General features: G+C 41.3%; 1 long non-coding RNA gene across 1 annotated transcript; it reads right to left on the bottom strand.

Moving 5' to 3' along the window:
• Nucleotides 1-3,488: 3,488 nt before the first annotated feature.
• On the bottom strand, nucleotides 3,489-23,319 carry LOC146680925 (uncharacterized). Its single transcript, XR_014917842.1, has 2 exons — nucleotides 20,227-23,319; nucleotides 3,489-3,875 (listed from the first exon to the last, which is right to left on the bottom strand). It is a non-coding gene; the product is annotated as an uncharacterized LOC146680925 (long non-coding RNA).
• Between the last annotated feature and the right edge of the window lie 81 nt (nucleotides 23,320-23,400).

Below are 23,400 nucleotides of genomic sequence, written 5' to 3'. Positions count from 1 at the left end.
TCTTAATTATACTAAAACAAGCATTAGTCTGCGTTAGGATGAGCTAACTTATTTTCATTAATCTATTCAGACAACAGTGGTCAGCAGGGTTAAATTAGGAGTTAATTACCAAAAGTGTTCACTGACCCATCCTAATTATTGAATTCAGGCATTCCAGTCACTTTCATGGCCACAGGTGTATAAAACCAAGAAGCTAGGCGTGGAGGCTGGTCCTGCAAACATTTGTGAAAGGATGGGTCGCTCTGAGGAGCTCGGTGAAATCCTGCGTGGTACCGACGTGGATGAAGCTTGCACAAAAGCAAAATAAACATTAAGTACCAGTCCATTTGCTTGAGCATATTTATTATGTGTTAGAGTTTTAAGTATATTTTCATTTTAAAGAGTTTCTGGCATTGCTTTCACAGGATGCATGCGTCGGCTTTTGTTTCAGGGTTAGGTTGTCATTACATATTAAAAGCATTCACGTGGTGAAACATGGTTGGATTTAATTTTTATATGCACAATAACGCAGACTGTAACTGATCTGAAAGCAGTGAAACCAGAGCCAGGAGCAGCTTTTCGAGCTCACTGGTGTTCCGTCAGTCTCCCATCAGACCAGCGCCCTAACAAGGGTTCAGGGCGCTGTTACAGCTCACATGGTTGAGCAAGCATTTCACATGCTGAAGACCATTGCAGGGAAGACTCTGTCTTTTGACACACTGTCTTCTCCCTACTAACCCATCAAATAAAGGTTGAATGCCTAAAATAAATCTGAAGAACAAACCACCACAGGTGTATCCATAATGCACGTGTAAACAACCCCAAAACTGCAGATGTCTCAGCTTGCCCTGCTTTATTAAAGCGACACAGGTATGCTAATGAAAACAAGTAAAGTTCATTTATAAAGCACTTTCCACAGACAAAGTCACAAAGTGCAAACCAATAAAACAGATACACAAAGTTACCCAGACACATAATTACCAAACGCCTGTCTGAATATTTGTCTTTAGCTGAGCCCGATCTCTGCATGTTTTAAAAACCAGTGTGGGGCATCAGCTAAGTTGTTAGGAAGTTTATTTAAAATAAAATAAAACACAAAAGCAAAATACATCAATGAGGATGCTACCAAACATGCACAAACCCATGTGTGAATCAATGTTTTTTGTCCCAAAGAGTAGAAGTTTAAGACCTAACCCTTCATGTAAAAATGAACAAAAAACGCAAACTAAATATTTACCGAGTCAAATCATCCTCATGTTCATTTTTTACAATTTTTATATAGTTGTGTGAAATTAAGCAATGATAAACTGGTTTTCATTTCCACTGTGTAGTTATTCCACATTGTTACTCTCTTGCGTGTATTACTGTAATATTCACTATTAGTTGTTGCAGGTGGTTTATTAAACTTCTTAAAGTTTCCGCTCAGTGGATGGTTTCTTTGTCTAACTTGAAACAAATTTTGCATATTTAGGTTCAGTGTATGAAGTCTTGCACTGTACATAATCCAGACTACTTTAAGATCATCCAGGTCATTAAATGTAAGTGCTTTTAATTGAAGAGTGAGTGAGCAAGAATCTCTGCTCGGAAGACCAAAAGGACCAGTTGGAAGTATAGGTCAATAAAAGATCCAGGATATAACGGGGGCCTTAAAGATTGAACAAACTTAAAATTGGTGGAAACAGAGAATCTGTTAATAATATAAAAACTTGAGCATTCGTGACAGTCTAAAGACAGGGAACTGTCCAGAATAATCCCAAAGAGGCTAGATTTTGCAGAGGAACTTTGAGAACACAGTCAAACAGGTTTTTGAAAAGCTCATTAAGTTTGAAAAAGTGGGACAGCTGGATCTCATCTGCATACAAATGGCGAGGGGTTTTTTTTTGGTTTTTTTTTTTTATAAAAATGACAATTATCTGTCCAAGAGGCAGGGAGATGTTTGTGAGATGAGATTTAAACCAGTCTGATGCTGCTTCAAACAAATCCACCACCTGGTGTCATTTATTTAATAAGATCATCTGATGTACAGCACTGAAAGCTGGACTCAGATTTAACAGAGTAAATGAAAACATTATAAATAGTATAGTATAGCATAATTTTCAGGATCCACTGGTATTAGAATGTCCCTTTAGCCCACCAAATACGCAACTGCTGCCCTGAGACAGCAATAATGTTGATGTAAACAGGCAATGGAATCAACTGGGCCCAATCACTGGGCAAGCAGTGCTGCCTGGCCTGCCCAATAGAAATGTTTTATTGTAAGGAAAACCAGTGATTGAAAGTGCAATAACAAATAAATAAAATACATACATACAAACAGATATATAACTTTTAATTTGTTTATTCTATTTTAATCATTTAATTTATTGATAAATGGATGCAGACAGAAATAAACAGAAGCCATTAGTTACACCATGAAAAAAGACATGAGAGTTATCGCCAAACCACAGCTTAAACTGAAGCAGACCTGTCTGTTGCTGTTGTGCCGCATGACTCAAAGAAAATTCTCAAAACAAATAGATGTGGTCCCACTGAAACTGTGACAACCCACTGACAGAGTCCATCATTAAAACTAAAATGAAAACACTCTGGATTGACAGGATGGTGTCCTTATTATCCAGTTTTATGTCTCTGACAGTCATTTTCTTGTTCTGGTAAGCCTTTCAAGGCATGTTCTGACTCTCGCCCAATTACTGTAAAACTCGAAACCAGTGAAAGGAGAGCATTTAGCATTCCTCAATAACACAGAGTCGAACGCGCCCGAGGATATATACAAGAAAATAGGCGTTATCCTTCATCATTAAACTCTAATCATATAATTATTAAGTCTACTCCCTGTTTGAGGCACAAGGTACAAGCCCTCATGAAATGAGTACACAGATCAACTTTTTTTTCATTTGCTGTAATGCTTCTTTTCATTTCAAACCCTTTTACGGGAATATTACAACACTATGCTACAGCATCTTCTGTGAAATGTGATTTTTGTTACACATTTCAAAGCAGCTTTGCATCAAAACCCTACAAGCATTTCCACCTTGTGCCGTCTGTCACCAGCTTTAGCTGGAGGAACTGAAGCTTATTGTGTCCCATGTAGCAATCCAATTATGAAGCAGGGCTCTGTTACAAGGTTGCCATGACAGAATCAATGAAAACAATATAAAAGAGTCCCATTCTATACGCATGTTACTGAGAAAGAACCAAAGACCTCAGTTTGGAGGGAAGTAACAGTGAATCCCCCTCACAACATTCAAAATGAAGCCCAGAGTAACAACTCAATGATTTATGGACTTAAAGAATTGAAAACTTAGTAAAGAAGTTCAGTCATTAGGAACACTCTTTACATTAAAATCATTAACATCATAAATAAAAGAGACACCTTGCAAAGATTTTGCACACGTTATGGAAAAATATATACAACGCAGTAATTGGACGTAGCCCCTGCAAAGTCAATGAATTTTTCACGTATATTGCCCACACATTGATCATAGCACTAATTCTTGTTTTTACATAAATACATAAATCACATAATCAATTCCACTCATTTCAACACCTTATTTTGCCGACTACCAGAGAAGCCCACACTTCTGTTCCACGTCACGGAGCAGGATGCAGCCTCTGAACTGCTTGTAAGTGCTGCACGGGGTGGGTCGCGGCTGCCTCGCTGAACTTGGCTGCGTTTCAGACTAGTGTGGAGGAGGATGAAGGCTCGCTTCCTTGGTTCTCTCTATGAGAGAGCAAAGGCCTTGCAACACTCTCAACCCACATCTGTGGAAGAAGACGAAGGGAGATGGAAGAGAGGCTGAAGCGAGCCGCCCACACGGCGAACGGGGATGGCAGAGGGGGCACCAGACACGCTACTCCAAAACATTTGTTGGAGGTATTTGTTTTCCTGCCAGATACTATTTTCAGAGAGACAGAAAAACAAGAACAAGGTTTTGTTTCCCAGTGATGATTATACATGCAAAGACGATTTGAATCTTTTTGCATGAACAGGCCTTCTAGTCTTTTAAAGCTTTTAAAACCAACTGTAAACGTTGTCTCTTGCGGCAAACTTTTACATAAATAAATACATTTTAAAAAAATCAATAGTTCCAATTTACACAAGGTCTTCATACGAATCTACACCTGTACCCCACGCAGGAACACCTCCCATTTAAACACTCTGCAATATTGACATTTGTGTCTACCGACTTGCGGGGTAAATATCTGCCAGTGTAGTTGCCAAATGTTCTAATTTATTCACTGGTTAGTTAGCTTCAAACTCTTTACCATCTGCCGTTTGGTGGTTTAATTGATTAAAGCGGCTGTAAGTGTCTGCCAGACCTCAAAGTTGAACATTTAAAATATCCTATCGCTGGGTGGCTGTTCCCCAGCTCTAAATACGCTTCCTAAAGTGGTTCTGCTCCCTAAAATATCAACCCTGTCACAACCTCTTACTTCCAATCAAGCATTTGATTAAATATGTTCGAATGGGATCATACATTTTTTTTCTTTTACATTTTATGTACAGGCTTCTTCGATAGGTTGTTAATAAAAGTTCACTAAAGAGCATTTTAGCTGTTTTAGTAGCCAACCTCAGGTGGCCACTAGAGGAACTGCAGGTTTAGGCATACTGGCTCCAGTTTTCATCCCATGAGGATGTTACTTGGTGCAGCACTACTCTCAGTGAAAAAAACCCAGGTAAAAAAAGGTTAAAAAAGCTGTCTAAGTTTGTTTTGTGTTCTTTAGGAACAAAAGAACAACCGTAATTGATTGACCATGAGCCAACCTACTTCCCCAACCTTCCTCCCCTTTCCTGCTTTTTATCTCCTGGCGGTGTTTACTGGCAGTAATTAGGCCATTAATCAAGTTAATGGAACATCTGAGAATGGACTAACTGTACTCTTTCCCACAGAGCCACCGCACATTGCCCTGGGACTCCCTCTGAGGGTGAGACTTCCTGGTTCACGACCGAGGACAGTTGAGCTGCCCTGCCCATCTGTCACATGCCACCTCCTGAGCCACTGGCTCTGACATCCACATATGTGTGCACAATGGGAAGGTTGTGCATCAGATATGACCACTGTCAGCACCCTCTGCCACACCCCTACAGTTCACTAAAGTGATACAAGCTTTGATGACAGAATGGCTGTGAAGGCTGTAGCCTTGGCGAGACGCCAAGCTGACCTAAGGAGAAACCGCCCTCAGGTTTGTTTTTTTAATGGTTAAGAAAATTAATGGATGCAGGGTTTTTTTCTCGTTATTGAACACCAGTGATGTGTCCAATTTAAACATAGCCTGCACTTTGTAAGACTGTGTACAGCAGACATTTCTGCCAGCTGGCATATGCTAAAAATATCAGATTCCAGCAAAGTCATCGATTAATCATCACATCCAGTAAAATCCTAAGTCCTGTCTAAAACTCCAGCAGTGTTAGTGCTAGCTGGTTTAAAGAACTGAAGCGTACGTTTCTGTTAGGGACAGTTTCATGTTTATGTGAGTGGATGTTTCAGTTTGACTGTTTTGGCTGCTCAGATGTCTACCTTCTCTTGAATATGATGATTTGATTTACTCTTGTCTCGAGGAGCTCAAAGCACTAAACAAAAAAAAATCTGAAAAACTCAGCAGCGATGTTTCTTCCAGATATCACGACCCAGCAGTTTCATCGAGGAATTATTTTCTTTTCACTGCCTACATCTGCCAAACAATCAGAGTTTGCAGCTACAGTAGACCTCTTGTCATGAACACAATGTTTTCTTCTGCAGAGTGATATGACTGAAGGAAAAAAAACAAGTTCCAAGGAGAAATCTGCTTTTTTGAGTAACTGTAATTATTTAAAGAAAGAAACATTATTTCTGAATATTTGCATAAAGAGAGTGTCACATAGTTACATTATGTTCAAGAGAAAGCAACATCTCAACTCACACCAAAGTGGTCAAGGTAGATAAGACTATTAAAAAAATGATTGTCAGCGTTTTTCACCATTATCGCCATTTGTCACTAAATGCAACCAAGAAGCCAAGAATTTGGAGTCAGGTTGGTGTAAATCAAATCAACCGATCACATAGAAGCAACTCAACACACTTAGGCATGTAGACATGGTTAAGACGCCTAGCTTAAATTCAAAGCGAGCGTCAGAATGTGGAAGAAAGAAGATTTATGTGACTTTTTTAAGTGACAAAGCAGCATTGTTGGTGCCAGAGGAGCTGATCTGAGTATTTCAGAACCTGCTGATCTGCTGGGATTTTCCCGCACAATCATCTCCAAATTTTACAGAAAATCATCCAAAATAAAGAAAATATCCTCTTGGACAAAATGCCTTCAGAGGAGAATGGCTAGATTGCTTTGAGATGATATGAACAGTAAATAAAATAACCACTCTTTACAACTAAGGTATGCAGAAGAGCATCTCTGAATAGAAAACATGTCACACCTTGAAGCAGATGGGCTACAGCAGCAGAAGACCACACCTGGTGCCACTCCTGTCAGCCAAGAACAGGAAATGAGGCTATAGTTCACAAGGGTTCACTAAAACTGAAGACTGGAATAACATTGCCTGTTCAGATGAGTATTTATTTAGCCTGGATCCATACCAACAAAGCTTACCTGTGTGTTGTTGCTGATCATGTCCATCCCTTTGTGACCAAAGTGTACTATGTTCTGATAAAAGCTCAGATCATCTCAAACCAGTTTCTCAAACATAACAACGTGTTTGCTGTACTCAAATAGTCTCCACAGCACCTTTGGGATGTGGTGGAACAGGAGATTCTCATTATGGATGTGCAGCCGACAAACATGCAGCAACTGTGTGACGCTATCATGTCAACATAGACCAAAATTTCTAAAGAGTGTTTCCAGCACTCTGTTGAATCTGTGCAATGAAGAATTAAAGTAGCTCTTAAGGCAAAATAGAGACAAACCATCTACTAGTAAGTCGTACCTAATGAAGTGTCCAGTGGGTTTATATTCACCCAAAGACAACTTGACTCCTCAGTCATTATGTAAATTTCCTGAAAACTGGAAAACTATAAAACCTCCAGTATGAAAGCAGGTACACGGACAGACACAGAAACTAGTAAACAAAACAATAAAATAAAATAATCATAACTCTTTAGATCTACAATTTGAATCTATCTGTTACCACAAGGCTGCTGTGCTTTTCTCACCAAAATATACTATTGACAAAACCTTTTGAAATATAATTTTATGTGAAGTTTAGTCAAACTACCAATTGAGGCGTCCTGCTGAGGGCTTATTTTCTTGCCCTTTCCCAGACAATCTCCTCCCACAACTCCGGCTATGTTCAGTCAACAAAGGGAATTAGAATAAAATAAAAGCCAGGGCTGTGCTCGTGGTTTCCTCACCACTGTTCTCCCTATGGCCATTTTCTCCTCTGGAGTATTGAATCCTCTGCCCTGCCAGCAGACCAGAGCTCATCCCGATCTGCCTCCCAAACAAGCTGTGGTGTAATTGCTTGTCAGAGCTGTCTGTGTGCCTGTTTTTCTTCTTGCCGCCACATACCTGACAAGAAACACATATTTAAACACAAAAATGAAATTACAGGCAATTTGAGAGCAGGAGCTCTGGAAGCGACGCTTGCTATCGAGCTGTCCAAGTCGATGAACTCCTCTCCGCCTTGGAGCTGTATCAAGTCAAAACAAAAGAGAGAGAAAACACAAGAGGAGGAGAACAAAGAGAAGAAATAGTCTGGGAATGCAGAGTTGGCCTCCTGACCACCTGCCATTCACGGCATTCTTTAAGCACTATACTTCCCATTCTGCTCCAGGTTTCTTTGCTCATTTGACAGTTACTTAGCTTCTCTTAAACAAGCCACTAGTTATTATATCACAGTATGGAAATGCATCTATTCAGCTATAAGCCAGGAGGGCTAAATGAATAAAGCTACGCAGGTTTAACTGAACCTGCTGCATTAATGCAAAAAGGAATTAATACATTACCGGTGCAAGATTTACAGTAATAATTAAGTAATTATTGTGACTCATTTAGATGATCTGGCTTTCTCCATGACATTTACTATAATAACTAATTACATCTAAACTGGGAGAAATCAAAGGATAACCATGTAAAAAGCTTTCTCATGAAAAGCCCCTAACTTTCACCATTGATTCTTATTATGTTTGTTTAATTGCTTCAGAAACCAATTAAAGTGATTACACAAGAGACACTTTTAATTCCTAAATGAATGTTTTCATTCAGATGAACGCAGGTGTGATTAAGTGGTGGAAGCCATTATTTGAATAAACACCAGGCATTTTTTTAAAACTAATTTCGCTCACAAATCAGCTTTTTGTAAGCTAAGATCTGCTTCCTGGTACACTGGCAAATAACATTGCAATGACACGTGAGAAATAAAAAAGAAGCTGGACAAATGTTTTGCTCGAGGCCTCTTTTTCTGAAAGTTTGTTCAAAAAGTTTTTGTTTTGTTTTGTTTTTAATAACGGCCTCGAAACAACCCTCATTTGTCACTCATACAGTCTCCACATAGGCTATGTGTTTTTGGGGCAACAGAAAGAGTTGTTCGACTCTTTGTTGAGCAGAGTGTTCAGCTTGCATTTGCTGTTTTTTTCTGCCTTCCCTTTTAGGTAAAGTGAAGCTGAGGTGTGGCTAAAACTCAAAGCACACATACACCTGAAAAACACCTTCAAAGCTACCCAAGCAGAGATGCTGAAATCTTAGTGTTGGTTCCTCTACAAGTGCACTCACTGTGTGCTAAGTGGTGTTTGTCTCAGATCGGCTGTGAAAAATTAAGGTTTCAGTCGCTTAGTTTAGAGACTGGTCAGGGATCCTTTTGCAGCCTCGTGTAGTGAAAAATGTGTATTCAGATTCAATTCAATTTATTTTATTTATACAGTGCCAAATCAAAACAACAGTCACCTCCAGGCACTTAATGTTGTAAGGTAGAGCCTACAATAATACATAAAGAGAAAAACCCAACAATCATATGACTCCCTATGAGCAAGCACTTTGGCAACAGTGGGAAGGAAAAACTCCCTTTCAACAGGAAGAAATCTCCAGCAGAACCAGGCTCAGGGTTGGGCGGCCATCTGCTGCTACTGGTTGGCGTGATTGTGATTTGTCTGCAAACATTCACATCCTACTCTCTTGGTGTTTGCCTTCAAAGTAAAAATTGAAAAGACTTTTATTTTGATGGTGAATGGTCTCCATTTCTGGTTTACATTGAGTTTCACTATCAGTTGACGACTAGTTAGCAAGTGATTGGAGACATGTCTGTGTCTTCCATGCAACTTATAGTCAAAGAAGCTTGCAAAGAAAAGCGTCTGGACTTCTTTAAGTTGCTTTTATAGACGTCTCACCTCTCATCCGAGAAGCTTCTTCAGTTCTAAGGTCAAATGGTGGGGAGTCCCAGATTTAAACCTAGTGGGAGTATCCCCCCACAGAGGGATTTTAGAACTGAAGAAGCTTCTCGGATGAGAGGTGAAACATCTTCAAGCAAAGAAGTCCAGATGCTTTTCTTTGCAAGCTCCTTTGACTACAATGACCTGGATGACTGAGAACCTTCACAGACACATGCAACTTATAGGCGACCAAAACAATCACTAGGTTTTTGGTGCAGCACCATATACCTCTTTGCAACTAACTTCCACTATTTTCACTTAGCAACCTCCTGCAACCATTCGCCAACCAGTTTACAAGCGTTTGCAGACAATTTAGTGTTTTCCAAGAAAAACATTGGCAACCATGGTCATTTGTAAGCAATCAAAGCAAATAAGGAAGTTTTTGGTTCAGCATCCTCAGCATTCCTCAGCTGGTCAGGGAATGTGCATTTTTCTCTAGCAACTGGGGGTTCCCTACAAATTCCTGGGGCTGTGTGACTGAGATTTAACATTGTTGTGTCTTTTTTAATCTTATGACACTATTATTTTTGAATTAAAATAAATGAATAAGATTTAAATTAAACTAAATGCTTTAATAAAAATTGATTTCATACCCTTTTAAAAAGGTTTTCCAAAATTACTTATATTCAAAACTTTTTAAAATAACTTAAATAATTCAAATTAATTAATATATTTTTATCAATTACATTTAAAAATGAACCTCGTTTGTGTCTGATGTTTCTTATCTCATCCTATTCTGTTCTTCATGTTCCGTATGACTCTGAGCACTTATTTTCTTATGTCTGTAAGCACTTCCAAAGTTCATCACTTGTCCACAAAACCATCATGGCAAACACATTGTATCTGTGCATAACAGCTGGGTAACATCTGTAAAACAACAGCAGCGGGCACCTCTGAGGTGTAAGAAGAAGAACCGCACTCGGTATGTCAGCCATGTTTGTGGGTGTTTACTCCTGAGCCGAATTGTGTTTGACATTTGTTCCAGACAGATCTGTTTGGGCCTGGTGGTATTTGAGGATAAGAAGTCAACAGAGGCAAGATGTGAAGCAAAGATGTGAGAAGGGTCGTGATGGGGAAGCCTATGATTGATATTCCCATTAGCCACCTGACAAGGTGAGGACAAGGCTCTGATAATGAATTGTGACACATTAATGAGCTTGTCTAGTGCAGACAATACCTGATCAGCCCTCTTACCATTTAACCTTTGATACCAGTGAGGGAAATTGCAGACTTATAAGGCTTTTGTGTCACTTGCAAAGACAGAACATGACTTTAAAAACTGTGAATTAGATAGCGGTTTGTAGATAATATGCCTGAAAGCTTCTGGAAAATGGAATGTTAAACTTTCTTGGACTTAAAACATTTGATGATGTAAAAACAACTGACTTTATTTTTGCTTTTTAAATCTAATTAGGCACAAATATACAGGCTGTGAGTGAGGTTTATCCTCCAATGGATAACTGTTTTAATTATAGTTACATCAGCTTCAACAGTAAAGGTAGTCTGGAGAGAAAACGACGATAGTCTTGCATTCAAAACTTTAACATTTCTTTTAAGTCTTTTTAAACAAATCTTTACAATTTTCAATCTCACCACTCTTATCTGACAAATCAAAGAAAATGAAAGAGTATAAAATCAAACCTAATCATGTTATGAAAAACTCTTACACTGTGTCTCCTTAGATTTCAGGTAAGTGGCGGAAGTGTCATTGCAGCCAGAAGCATTTGAGTCCTTAGCTAACAGGCTAGCAAAGAAACTAGGTTTTATGCTGCTAGCAAGCTCTTCTTGAATTTTGAGCTTTTACACTGTTAGAAACTTCCTGTGTGGGGCAACATAGAACCCACACTGACACATTCATTACACGTATTAGCTAAATATGCGTGTAATGAATGTAGCTATATAATTAGCTATATTAGCTAATTATATAGCTATTTATACATTTTTTTCTTTTATTCGAGGTCACTTGTAGTCCAGCTTAGTGCAAGTTTACCATAAATGTCATGTCAAGTACTTTATGTTACAACATTACATATTATAAAATTACACAAGTGACACACTCACAGCCATTAGCTACCTCTTAGGTGTATTTTAACATCATTTAGCTAGTGGATATCGGGGTTAAGATACAGCACCATGTTCAGCAGTTGGTAAAGACAGCCATTGGTGAAAAAAAAACAGGTCTTAAAGAAAGTATATACAGGACCTACATTTGACTGTTGGTGACAAACAAGATGCAAAATGAATGCTAATGTTTAGTGTACCTACACTGCCCCCTATTGGCTCTAAAGCAAAACATTTATGAGTTCATAGAACCTGCTAGAACTTGAAATTCATTAAAGAAGTGTGTGTGTGTGTGTGTGGGGGGGGGGGGGGGGGGGGGGGGATATGTGTTTTTTAATGGTAAAGTGTGTTTCTGAGTTTAAGATCTTATGATGATATAGTCCTGGGAATAACTAAGTCAGCCCTTACTGCTTCCATAGAGCCAGGTGCTGCTAGTCAAATACAGTTGATTACATGTTCATCACCAAGTGCAGTTCTATAAAACCAGAGGTTTTGGTAGTTTGCTGGTCTGACCTCAAGTTCAGACTGTGCAATAGCCAGATAAAACTACATAAAAACATAAGAGTTACATCTCAGACCGTACAAGCCCCAGTTAGCATTTTAAGTGTTAAAGTTCATGACAGTACAGATAGAAAAAAATAATGAACAGTGGTGGCTTGTTTGACAGTGGCAGGAGAAAGCCTCTTGTCTCTAAGAATAACATGGCTGTACAACTTAGAATTGCAAATTTGAACCTTCTGGAACAATGTCCTTTGGATAAACAAGAACAAGGTGGAGATGTTTGGTCAGCACTACTTTTGAAGAAAACCAAACACAGCACATCAGCACAAGGACCCAATACCAATGGTCGAGCACAATGATGGAGTGGTGATGAAATGAGCTTGTTTTGCAGCCCCAGGACCTGGCAACTTACACTCATGAACTCCTCTGTATACCAAAGTATTCTGGAGCCAAATGTGAGTCCATCTGTCTAACAGCTAAAGCTTGGTTCAAATTGGGTCATGCAACAGGAAAGTTATCCCAGCACAGCAGTAAATCTACAACAGAATGGCTGAAAAAATAACAATAGACCAATTAAAGTGAGGACCTCAATCTTATTGAGCTACTCTTGCAGGAGCTTAAGAGAGCTGTGCATAAATGGATGAACTGAAGCAACGAAGGGGTAATAGGATATACAAACGATGTAAGAGAATGATAAAATCATACAGAAAATGATTACTATTGCTGCTAAAGTTGGTTCTAAAAGCCACTGAATCATGGGGTGTATGTACCATGTGTGTGTGACTGTATATGATAGTCAGACTTTCAGCACTGACAAAGACAAAACAATAGGAATTTTAAATTGATTTTAAAATGATAATTAAATTAATTGCTGATCACATCCACAGAAAGCACTGATACAGTATATATGTGGGTATACTTGTAAAAATCACCTGCATACCTGGATGGATGTGCTAAAAATTGATTTTTACAGTATGTCGCTGATACATGAAATTCCAGCACTCCCCCTCTAAAACAAGTTTGTATTTTTGTGTCGAGGTGTGTGTACTGTTTTGTGTGGGCGTATTGATGTTGTCCCTCTGCCCGTCCCCACACCACCCGCCCCCCTCTTGTGCCTCATTGGGACGCTGGCCGCCAAAGTCTAATCCCCGGGGAGCTCATTAGAATCAGCGGAGAGGAGAGGGCCCCAGACAGGGTCAGGACAAACTGCACCGCTGAGCTGCATAGTGATGCCTTCCGCTCTGTCTTTATGTCGGTTTGGTTTGGCTGTATGTCAGTTCATCTGAGTGTATGGCAGATGAGAGATTGGCCCGCTCAAGCACTTGACAACTATGTTGGAACGACCACACACATTGTAGACACACATGGAGCCAGCGTGGAACTGTTGATGTTACCCACACCATCCCTGTCGCTACACGTGGTTCCACATATCTTATTCACATGCCCCCCCCCCCCCCTTTTTTTCATTTCACATGTGATCAGGCTCACATGTGAAGAGCTGTCACTCATCTATCCCTGTCATGCTCAAGTCCGCAGGGTTCTGTGTGATGTATGGCAATAAGAGAGGGGTATGAGCAAGGTCAGACACACTGCCACCCACTAGACACTCATTAAATGCTTATGAATCTCAAGTGGAATCCTGCAGGCTTGCATGGTGTGTGTGTGCACGTATGCGCTGGTGCTTTTTAATTCATAAAACATTTCTGTGTTATTGTGTTTGAGTGTTGTGTGATCTGTGTGTCAGTGGTTTAACTGCATAGGAAGCATAAAAAAAAGATGCATGAAGTGGAGGAAGTATTTTACATTCTTGACTAAGATAAAAGTAAAAATACGATGCTGTAAAAATACGGCTACAAGTGGAGACCCTTTGGGGTAAAAAAAACCCCCAAAATAAAAACCTGCAGTTTCTCTAGTGGCCACTGGAGGCTGGCTCCAAACGTGAGTCACTCCCCATAGACTCCCATATTATCGTGGCCAGCTTTACAGCACTATAAACCACGCTGACAGCCTGGTATTAAAAAATGATTTTTGACTTCTTTTACCGTCATGAGGCCTGTAGAGGGGCAATATTGTTATATAGCATTTGTATTAAGACATTAAGTCGTGAATTATAAAAACCCATGGCTGCTATAGATGAAAGACAAGTTATGTTGTTCAGCATTTGTCTGTACTAAAAGAATATTTAAAAAGTCAGCTCTTTTGTTTCCTGAATAAATTCATTTTAATGATTTGGCATTAATCTCATAGTGAATTATGGATGCTGTTTGCTATTTAAACTAATTAGCATGTTCTAACTATTAAGGTTGAATAGTAATGTGATTGCTAATCATGTGGCATTTACTTGTTAACTTTTGGATGTGTGACAGTGTGGGGACAAGTGAATAAGGCCCCAGTCACACCAGTATAGAGACTGTGCTGGCAGTTATGGAAAAAAGTTTATTCTACAACTGGTTGCCAAAAATCTTCTTGGAATTGCTTTAGTCAGTAGCTGATTTCTGCAGTCGCCTGTAGTTTGCATTGAACATGCAGATTTGTCTGCAAGAACTTACTAACTAGTCTCTGAGCAGTTGTAAAACTATGAAAGTATATTCACCTTCAAAGTAACAAAGTCATTCAGCATTGCATCCAGCATGTTTCAAAAGGTGCAGCTTTTAGATTGAAGGCAAATTTTCTCCGTTTCTGGTATGTGCTGACTTTTTCTAGTTTTACTACCTCTTGGTGATTAGTTGGTGAGTGTTTGCAGACAAGTTGTCATCTTCCATGCAAACTACAGGCAGCTGTCAATCTTCTAACACCATAACAATTACAAGGGTTTGTTTTTTTTAACAGCAGTGTCTTTGTGACCACTTTCACCTAGTGACAGGAAGCAAAAGACCATTTGCCAACTCGTCAGGGAGCACATGTTTTTCCTACCAAATGGGGGTTGTACCAAATCCAATATGATGGACCATTCTTAAGCAATGTGCACGTGACATCACATGACAAACCTCTATAGCTAATACTCTGCATAAGAGATGGCCTCCTGTTAGTTAGTGAAGTCCATAAAAGCTGAATCTTTTGGCTGTTGGCATCATTTTTTTTGATGAGCGACTGATGGATCTTTGTAACACCTCATTAATCACTGAGTAGGTCCACCGTAAAGCCTACCCAACTTTATTCTCCCTTTTGACTCCAGTTGGGGCCGAAAATTACAAAATCACGATCTCATCAGGAAAATGGAGCCGAGAGACGTTTTCACAGCGACTTGTATAAAATCTTGCTTCTTCTGAACTCGCACCCTGCAGGTCGTTAGAAATAATGTTTAAGGTCATTCCACACTGACTTGTCAGAAGTTGTAGTTTGGTTTGAATATGTTATTTGATAGTCTTTAAAATGTTATGTAAGTAAAAGCACAAAAATGTTTAGTGAAATGTCTAAGATTTCAAGATGGCGGCGCACGTAGTTGCAGCAGCTCAGTGTTCTACCGATCGATGCTATGTTTGGATAATTTTGTACGCCTTATGTTTGTTTTTGTGTTCTACCAGCCAAGCGAATAACATCTATAGCCGACATGATCTCCTCAAGATTGGAGTAAGCTACCGCGAGAGCGTGACTAGCAAATTTGTCCGCTTACACAAGATACCGGTGGAAATAGCGAGGAGTCCGGGCTCCCCATGGATTGTTATCCCTTCGGGGTGGAGGCGCAGGCGGCGTCGAGAGAGAAGGAGGCTGCAGGGCCGGCGCGCTAGCCAGGCTACGGAGGCAGCCACTCAAACCACCGCTCCCCAGCCTATTCATCACAAATGCCAGATCCCTCGCGAACAAGTTGGACGAATTGAGATTGCAAATAGCAGCGAATAACTTCATCAAAGACTCATGCATCCTTCTTATCACTGAATCCTGGCTACATCAATCCATTCCAGACTCTGCTATTGAGCTAGCAGGCTATACCACACAGCGACATGACCGAACAGTGGACTCCGGTAAGCGCAAAGGAGGGGGGCTCTGTATGTATGTGAACAACAGCTGGTGTACCAACACAGTGATAATAGACCGTCACTGTTCACCGGACATTGAATATCTGACTGTTAAATGCAGGCCCATCTACCTACCTAGGGAGTTCACCGTTGTCATAATAACAGCTGTTTACATACCACCAGATGCTAATGCTAACTCTGCGATCGCACTCCTGCATACAAACATCAATAATAAACAGAGCACTTACCCTGACGCTGTACATATCGTAGCAGGGGACTTCAATCACGCAGACTTAAAAAGAGCAATCCCCAAATTCCACCAGCACGTCAAGTGTGCCACTAGGGGTGACAAGATTCTGGACAAAGTTTATTCCAACATCAAAATGGGCTACAGGGCCAGACCTTTGCCAAATCTGGGTCAGTCTGACCACTTGTCACTGTTTCTAATCCCTGCATATGCCCCCCTCAAGAAAACTGCTCTTACCATCACAAAGAATATTACCATATGGCCAGAGGGTGCCTCTCAGCAGCTGCAGGACTGTTTTGACAGGACTAACTGGGATATCTTTGAACATCAGGACTTGGAAATGTTCACAGACGGTGTCCTCTGCTATATAAAACACTGCATAGACACTGTTACAGCAGTCAAACGGATCCGGGCTTATCCCAACCAAAAGCCCTGGATGACCCGGGAGGTCAGGCAGCTGCTGAAGGAGAGGAACATTGCGTTCAGGTCTGGCAACAGGGATTACTACACCACAGCCCGATCCAACCTGAAGAGAGGCATCAGAGAGGCAAAGGGGGACTATAGGAGGAGGATCGAGGACCATTTGAAGAGTAATACCAGCCGGCAGGTGTGGCAAGGCATCCAGCACCTAACCAACTATAAGATCAATCTCGGAGCTGCGGACGGTGACCTGGAGCTGGCAGAGGAGCTGAATATCTTCTTTGCCTGCTTTGAGACCAGGGTACCGGAGGTATTGGAGCCACAGCAGCAACACGCCACCCATAGCAGCACCACCCTCACCCTGGAAGAGCACGAGGTGAGGCGCATGCTGCAGGCTGTTAACCCGAGGAAGGCGGCGGGTCCTGATGGTGTGCCAGGTCGAATATTGAGGGATTGTGCAGGACAGCTGGCTGGGATCTTCACCAGGATTTTCAACAAATCCCTCGCACAGGCGACTGTCCCACTCTGCCTGAAGTCCTCCACCATAGTCCCCTTGCCTAAGAAGCCCCACATCACCGGCCTGAATGACTACAGACCGGTGGCACTCACCCCAGTGGTAATGAAATGCTTTGAGAAGCTGGTCCGCAGACACATCACAGCAGCCCTGCCCCGCAGCCTGGATCCACACCAGTTTGCCTACAGAGCAAACCGATCCACGGAAGACGCTGTAGCCACAGCACTCCATGCTGCATTAACTCACCTGGAAGAGCATGGTAGCTATGTGCGGATGCTCTTCGTGGATTACTGCTCAGCTTTTAACACCATCCTTCCACACAAACTGGTGGCCAAGCTACAAGACCTGGGGCTTCCATACAGCACCTGCATGTGGATCAACAGCTTCCTCTCGGGCCGTAGACAGAGAGTCAGAGTTGGCCATCACACATCCTCAGCCCTGAGTCTCAGCACTGGCTCACCCCAGGGCTGTGTGCTCAGTCCACTGCTCTACTCTCTCTACACACACGACTGCACTCCTCGCCACCACAGCAACATCTTTGTGAAATTTGCAGATGACACCACAGTGGTGGGGCTCATTTCCAAGGGAGACGAGTCTACGTACAGAGACGAGGTGGAGCAGCTGACGTCATGGTGTAAGGCCAATAACCTCCTCCTCAACACTTCAAAAACCAAAGAACTCATAATAGACTTCAGAAGGAAAAAGGCAGAGATCCAACCACTATTCATAAATGGGGACTGTGTAGAAAGGGTGGCAAGCTTCCGCTTCCTGGGAGTCAATATAGAGGAGAACCTTTCCTGGAGTGTGAACACCTCCGAGCTGCTGAAAAAGGCCCAACAGAGACTGTACTTCCTGAGAATTCTCAGGAGGAATAACATCACACAGAGACTGCTGGTGTCCTTCTACAGAGCCACCATTGAGAGTGTTCTAACTTACTGCATATGCATCTGGTACACTAGCTGCACAGGGGCTCAGAGGAAAGCACTCCAAGGGATCATTAACACCGCCCAAAAGATCACTGGCTGCCCTCTCCCCACACTGGAAGTTCTACACAACGCCCACTGTTTTAAAAAGGCCCAAAACATCATAAAAGACACCTCACATCCTGGCCACTCCCTGTTCGAACTGTTGCCCTCAGGCAGACGGTACAGGGCAATCAGAGCAAGGACTAATAGACTCAAACACAGCTGTTATCCAACTGCAATAACACATCTGAATACTACAAAAAAATGTCCATCACGCCACTCTTGTGTTAATCTATGCACGGTCTGAAGCATGTGTGTGGGAATGTATGTGAATGTTTTACTGTTATATCTTATTAGTATTTTAAGTATTCTATCTATTTTATTTATTGAATTTTATTGTTTTATTTATATTTTGATATTGCTAGGGATGATGCAATGATCGGGGACCATTCTTAATTTCGTTCTCATGACAATGACAATAAAGTTTCTGATTCTGATTCTTATAGCATCAAAAGCCTAAAATGTTGCTGTTTTGGTTGGTCAAAGTATTGCTATAGTTAGCCAGTGAAATTAGAGTCATGTTTTGTAAGCCCAACAAAGCTTTGAGTACTCCAAATGTGAAATATTCATTTATAACTGTACCGTTAAAAAAACTATGCTTTCTTCTAATTGTAATAAAGTAGAATTATACAATAGTAGTACTCATATCGAGCACAAGTGCCTCAAATATGTGTTTTTGTACAGCGACTGAATAAAGTGCTGAATCATACAGGAGCTAATCTTTTTACTGCCACTCCTTAAAAAAAGGCCACAACAAAGCATCTGTTTGCAGGCCCTGATAATGGCTAAAAGATTTTAAACATTCACAAGAGGGTGCTTATGCACTCATGGAGATTATTGTAGAATGGTACTAGAGCCAAGGTGAGATCTCGAAATGAAAACACTGCAGCGAACGCCTTATCAGTCCTGTAAACACTTTCACTGCCCGTCTACACCTTTCTTTGCTTTGCAATTGCCCTTCTTGCATTTGTTTGATGGTTAGAATATACTTTCATACACAGACTCCTGTATAATATGCATTACTCCTCTGGGGTCATCAAGGCATTTTCACCCAGTGAACTTCCGCTCACTGGATATTTTTATCGTTTTCGGTCCATTTTTTGTAAACCATAGAGGTGATTGTATCAGAAAGTACCTGCAGATCAGCAGTTTCACATACTCAGATCAGCCCATGTGGAAGCAACAACCATGCTACATTCAAAGTCACTTAAATCTTCTTCTAAATCTTCAGCAGGTCGTCTTGACCATGTCTACATGCCTGAGCGCTATCAATATGCTGAACTGGATGGTGAAGAGTGAGGAAGGCCAGCGATACTGTTATTACTCCAAAAGCCTGTAGACACATAAAGAGTTTATCGTGTGGGTGAGCAGAGAGCAGCCCTGTTGATATCCCGAGGCTATCACAGCACTGTCCAATGAGGTCTGATTGACTCCATACATCAAAGGGATTGTGTGCGTGTCAGTACATTTCTATATGTGCGTGTGTGCGCTCCAGAGAAAGAGCGAGACACACACAGGAAGATGCTTTTTCGAATCACACACGGAAGCTCGCGACTTGGTATAATTGTGAAAGATGCCAGCTTGAGAGAGTCGGGTGGGGGAAGCAGTGTGGTCACAGAGAGCAGGAAGACAGTGGGGGTGTTGGCTGCTTCTCTACCCACCAGTGGGGGGGCAGCCATTATGAATGGACGAAACAGCGGGACGGGAGGCTTGATTGGAAGCAACCGGAACCTGTTTGTTGTTTAAAAAGTCTCCCTCTCTCACTTTCTCCCTGCTCCTCCTCCCTTCCCTCGTTCCATCTCTGTGTAATTAGGGTGCTGGCTGGAAGAATGATCAGCTGTCATCCCTAATGGTGGCCTTCCACCGCCTGAATGTCAACACTGTCTGAGACCTCCTGTCTGAGTGAGCTGCACACTCAATTAGAGCCACTCAGTCACCGCAGGAGCCGATAGGACAAACACACTGACGCGTTTACAAAAGAAACAAATGCGTACACATACCTATGAGACAACGTTTATGCTCCAGCGGTACCATATAACCGAGAACCATCACAAAGACACGCACATGCTCATTTTGATTCATCACAGCGGCAGCACCCCCGCCCGTTTCCCTCGGTGGTTACATTAATTAAATCACAGCTCTTCAGGATATAAAAGTAAGTATTGCTTACTGTGACTTTCTTGCATTTGTGGGAATCCCTCTGCAGGCTATTAGGCTTACTCCTGGATGAAAGTAGAGGCAGGTAGGCGGCGGTTAGATGCCCCCTCTGCTCCATTTGGCCACATCAAAGTGTTCAGAGTTAAGGGGAGAGACAGCGAAGAGGCCTTTTTTAAAAAAAAAAGAAAGAAAGAAAATAAATGTTCATGAGTTTTTGTATTGGGAATATCTGTGGTGTTTTCTGCATTTCTTAATAAGTGATTCATCAGCATGATGTCATTCAAAATGTATGTCCAGGCTTCAGCTTGCTAAAGAGGACTAAAGGCTCTACAGAAGGCAAAACTATTGCTTTTTGGACTCTTACAAAGGTTCAAAGACACCAGTTTTCCCGATTATAGGCTGTATAATGCACACTTAGTGTGAAGATAAATTAACCGTTGGCTCTATTTTTCATGGGACCGCACATTAAAACAAAACCTAAAGCCGTGCCAGCCTCATCTTTAAACAGCATTTGCCATCAACTAAAGAGAAAGAATACTTTCTGCCTGTATTTGCTGAATTTCTTACACTGTTCAGCATCATTTTCTTTGACAAATTACTGAGCAGCCACAGACCATCTGGACGTCTCCAAGCCTCTTTACATGCTAGGGATTTAGCTGATGCTCTTATCCACAGCGACATGTGATTGAGTCGGCAGGTAATAAAAGAAAAGAACAAAGATAGTCAGAGTTGGATAGGATGCAAAGGATAAAAATGTATATTTTGCTTCATAAACTGTGCTCGGTAAAGATAATGTAGTATTGGGTAGAAAACAGTAAAGAGATGTTTTTTTGGTGGCGTACATGGCCAGACTGCACACATTTGCAAAATATGTGTGTCTGTGTGTGGGTGTGTGATTATTTTGCCAGTGTGTGTAGTTTTGTGAGGGAGAAAGAGACGAGATTGAGTTTAGAGGGATGAAGGGACTTTGTGGGCCCTGTGGAAATTAGAGCTCTCCATCTCTGTCCTCAGGCCACTGTGTGTGTGTGTGTGTGTGTGTTGTTATGGGTCAGAGGAAGTTAAAGTCAGAAACCTCTCACTGTGAAAATCTTCAGTAAGCGGTAAAAGGGGAGAAAAAAGGTGTGTGGAGGAGTACATGTGCAGTTTTACCTGTAATCTTGTCTGTATTGTTTGTGCGAGGAAGCTGCAGGAAAAAGAAGTTAACCAATGTTCTGTTATATGGAAGTCCAGATGTGCCAAAGTTAAAATTACTAAAAAAAAAAAAATCACTCTGTGTGTTCATTATTTTCAGGAGCAGTCTGGAAAAGTGATCACTAATTTGCCTTTAAGTCGGCTGCCAACTTGGGAATGGCTTCCTTTGGTTGGTAGATTTGATGCTATAGTGAAATTGTTTAAAGAGGACCCCCAAAAAACATAAACATGAATTAATAAAATAATGTAATGCTAGAAATGCTCTCTTTTCTACATTTATAAAAATGTTATTCAGATGCAGTGCGACTTATATTTCAACTAAAAAAGGCAGTTTTCAGCTTGAGGGTCCTGCGCAGTGTCTTAGCTGTTCCTACGACTGCTCTCTTCTGGACAGAGATCTCCGATGTTTCTCCTGAGATCCGCTGGAGCCACTCGCCCAGTTTGGAGGTCACTCCACCCACCGCTCCGATTACCCCAGGGGCCACTGTGACCTTCACCCTCGACATCTTCTTAAGCTCCTCTCTCAGCCCTTGGTACTTCTCCAGCTTCTCATGTTCCTTCTTCCTCACTTTGTAAAGCTGTGTCTTCCTCTGCTTATCCACCACTACTATGTCCGGTTGGTGAGCCATCGCTAGTTTATCTTAGCTCGGTCATTCTCAGCCATCCTTGGACGTCTATACTCAGTGCTGATTGCGCCAAAAATATTGGGCCTCATTCACTATGAAATGTTCTTGTCATGTGCATAAACTAAGCACGCACACAAAATTACAGTCAGATTCATGAAATTAACACACTGACTGGTTTTGTTCATACCACCATGGTGAATCAAAATGAAGGAGGCTTTTTGTCATCTACATCTGCATGCTATCTGCATACTTCTGTGGCTTCTTTACTCTATAGCCTTTAAAGAAACATGTTTGCCTTGAGGTAAATGGCAGAAAGATATAACGATGCTTTAAGAGAGAATCCTGCGACTCTAAGGCAAAAAAGCAGCACAAAGAAATGGAAGCAGGAAAAGCGCACCTTTCCCGAGGGTTTCCACAGGATGACAATGCTTTAAAAAAATCCTTGAGCTGAAGTAATGGAGGTGCTGAATATCGATCCTTGCAAGACTCTCCCTGAGCCATGAGTTAAAAAAAAGAAAAGGTTTGACATCAAAGGTAATATGAAAAAAGATGAACAGACCATAAGAAAAAGAAGAAAAAAGGTGGAGGACAAGGAGTACCTGACCTACCAGCCAGAGATGAGAAACTCAAGGCAGCTATTGATTGTACATGAAATTAGTCTGTAAGAGGTGACGTCCAGCAAAACACATGATGAGATAACATGTTTCATATGTAAGTTAAAAATCAGAGCATTTTAAGTTAATTGTGTTCTGGCAAATAACAATAAACAGAAACAGACAAACACCCACAGCAATATTTGGTTAAATGTTCCTCAGCAATTTACACCTAGACCAGATGCTTTGGTAGCCATCAACAAGCTTGTGGTATTTATTCCATCCACTTTGTGTAATGTACCACTACCACTAGCAGCAGAAAAGCCCCAGAGCATGATGCTACCACCACCATGCTTAACAGCTGCTACAGTGTTCTTGGGTTTGAAAGCCTCACCTTTACTCCTCCAAACATACCTCTTGTCCCTGTGGCCAAACAACTCAATTTTTGTCTCATCTGACCATAAAACCTCATTTTATCATGTCTGTGTGAGCAGCTGCAAATTTCAGTCGAGCTTGAAGTCATCGATTTTGGACAAGGGCATCCTTTCTTGGTCACCACCCTCTCAGTCCATGATGATGTAAAACTCTGAGCCTCAGGTTTTGCGCCTCAGCAGATTCTGAGTTGTTCCTGAATATCCAAACCACTTTCCTCTAATCTAAGAGTGACAGTTCAGGTCTTCCTCAAGTCTTCTGCAAAGCGTTCACGCATTGGAATAACTTAAGTACAGTTCTTTAAACTGTTTGATCTTGCAATCTGCAGTTGTTTAGAAATAGCTC

Source organism: Copadichromis virginalis, linkage group LG23 (assembly GCF_057382275.1).
Source record: "Copadichromis virginalis isolate Kocher_CV1m ecotype Utaka linkage group LG23, C_Virginalis_male_GT1.1, whole genome shotgun sequence".
NCBI classification, from domain to species: Eukaryota; Metazoa; Chordata; class Actinopteri; order Cichliformes; family Cichlidae; genus Copadichromis; species Copadichromis virginalis.
This window is presented reverse-complemented; position numbering and strand designations above follow the sequence as displayed.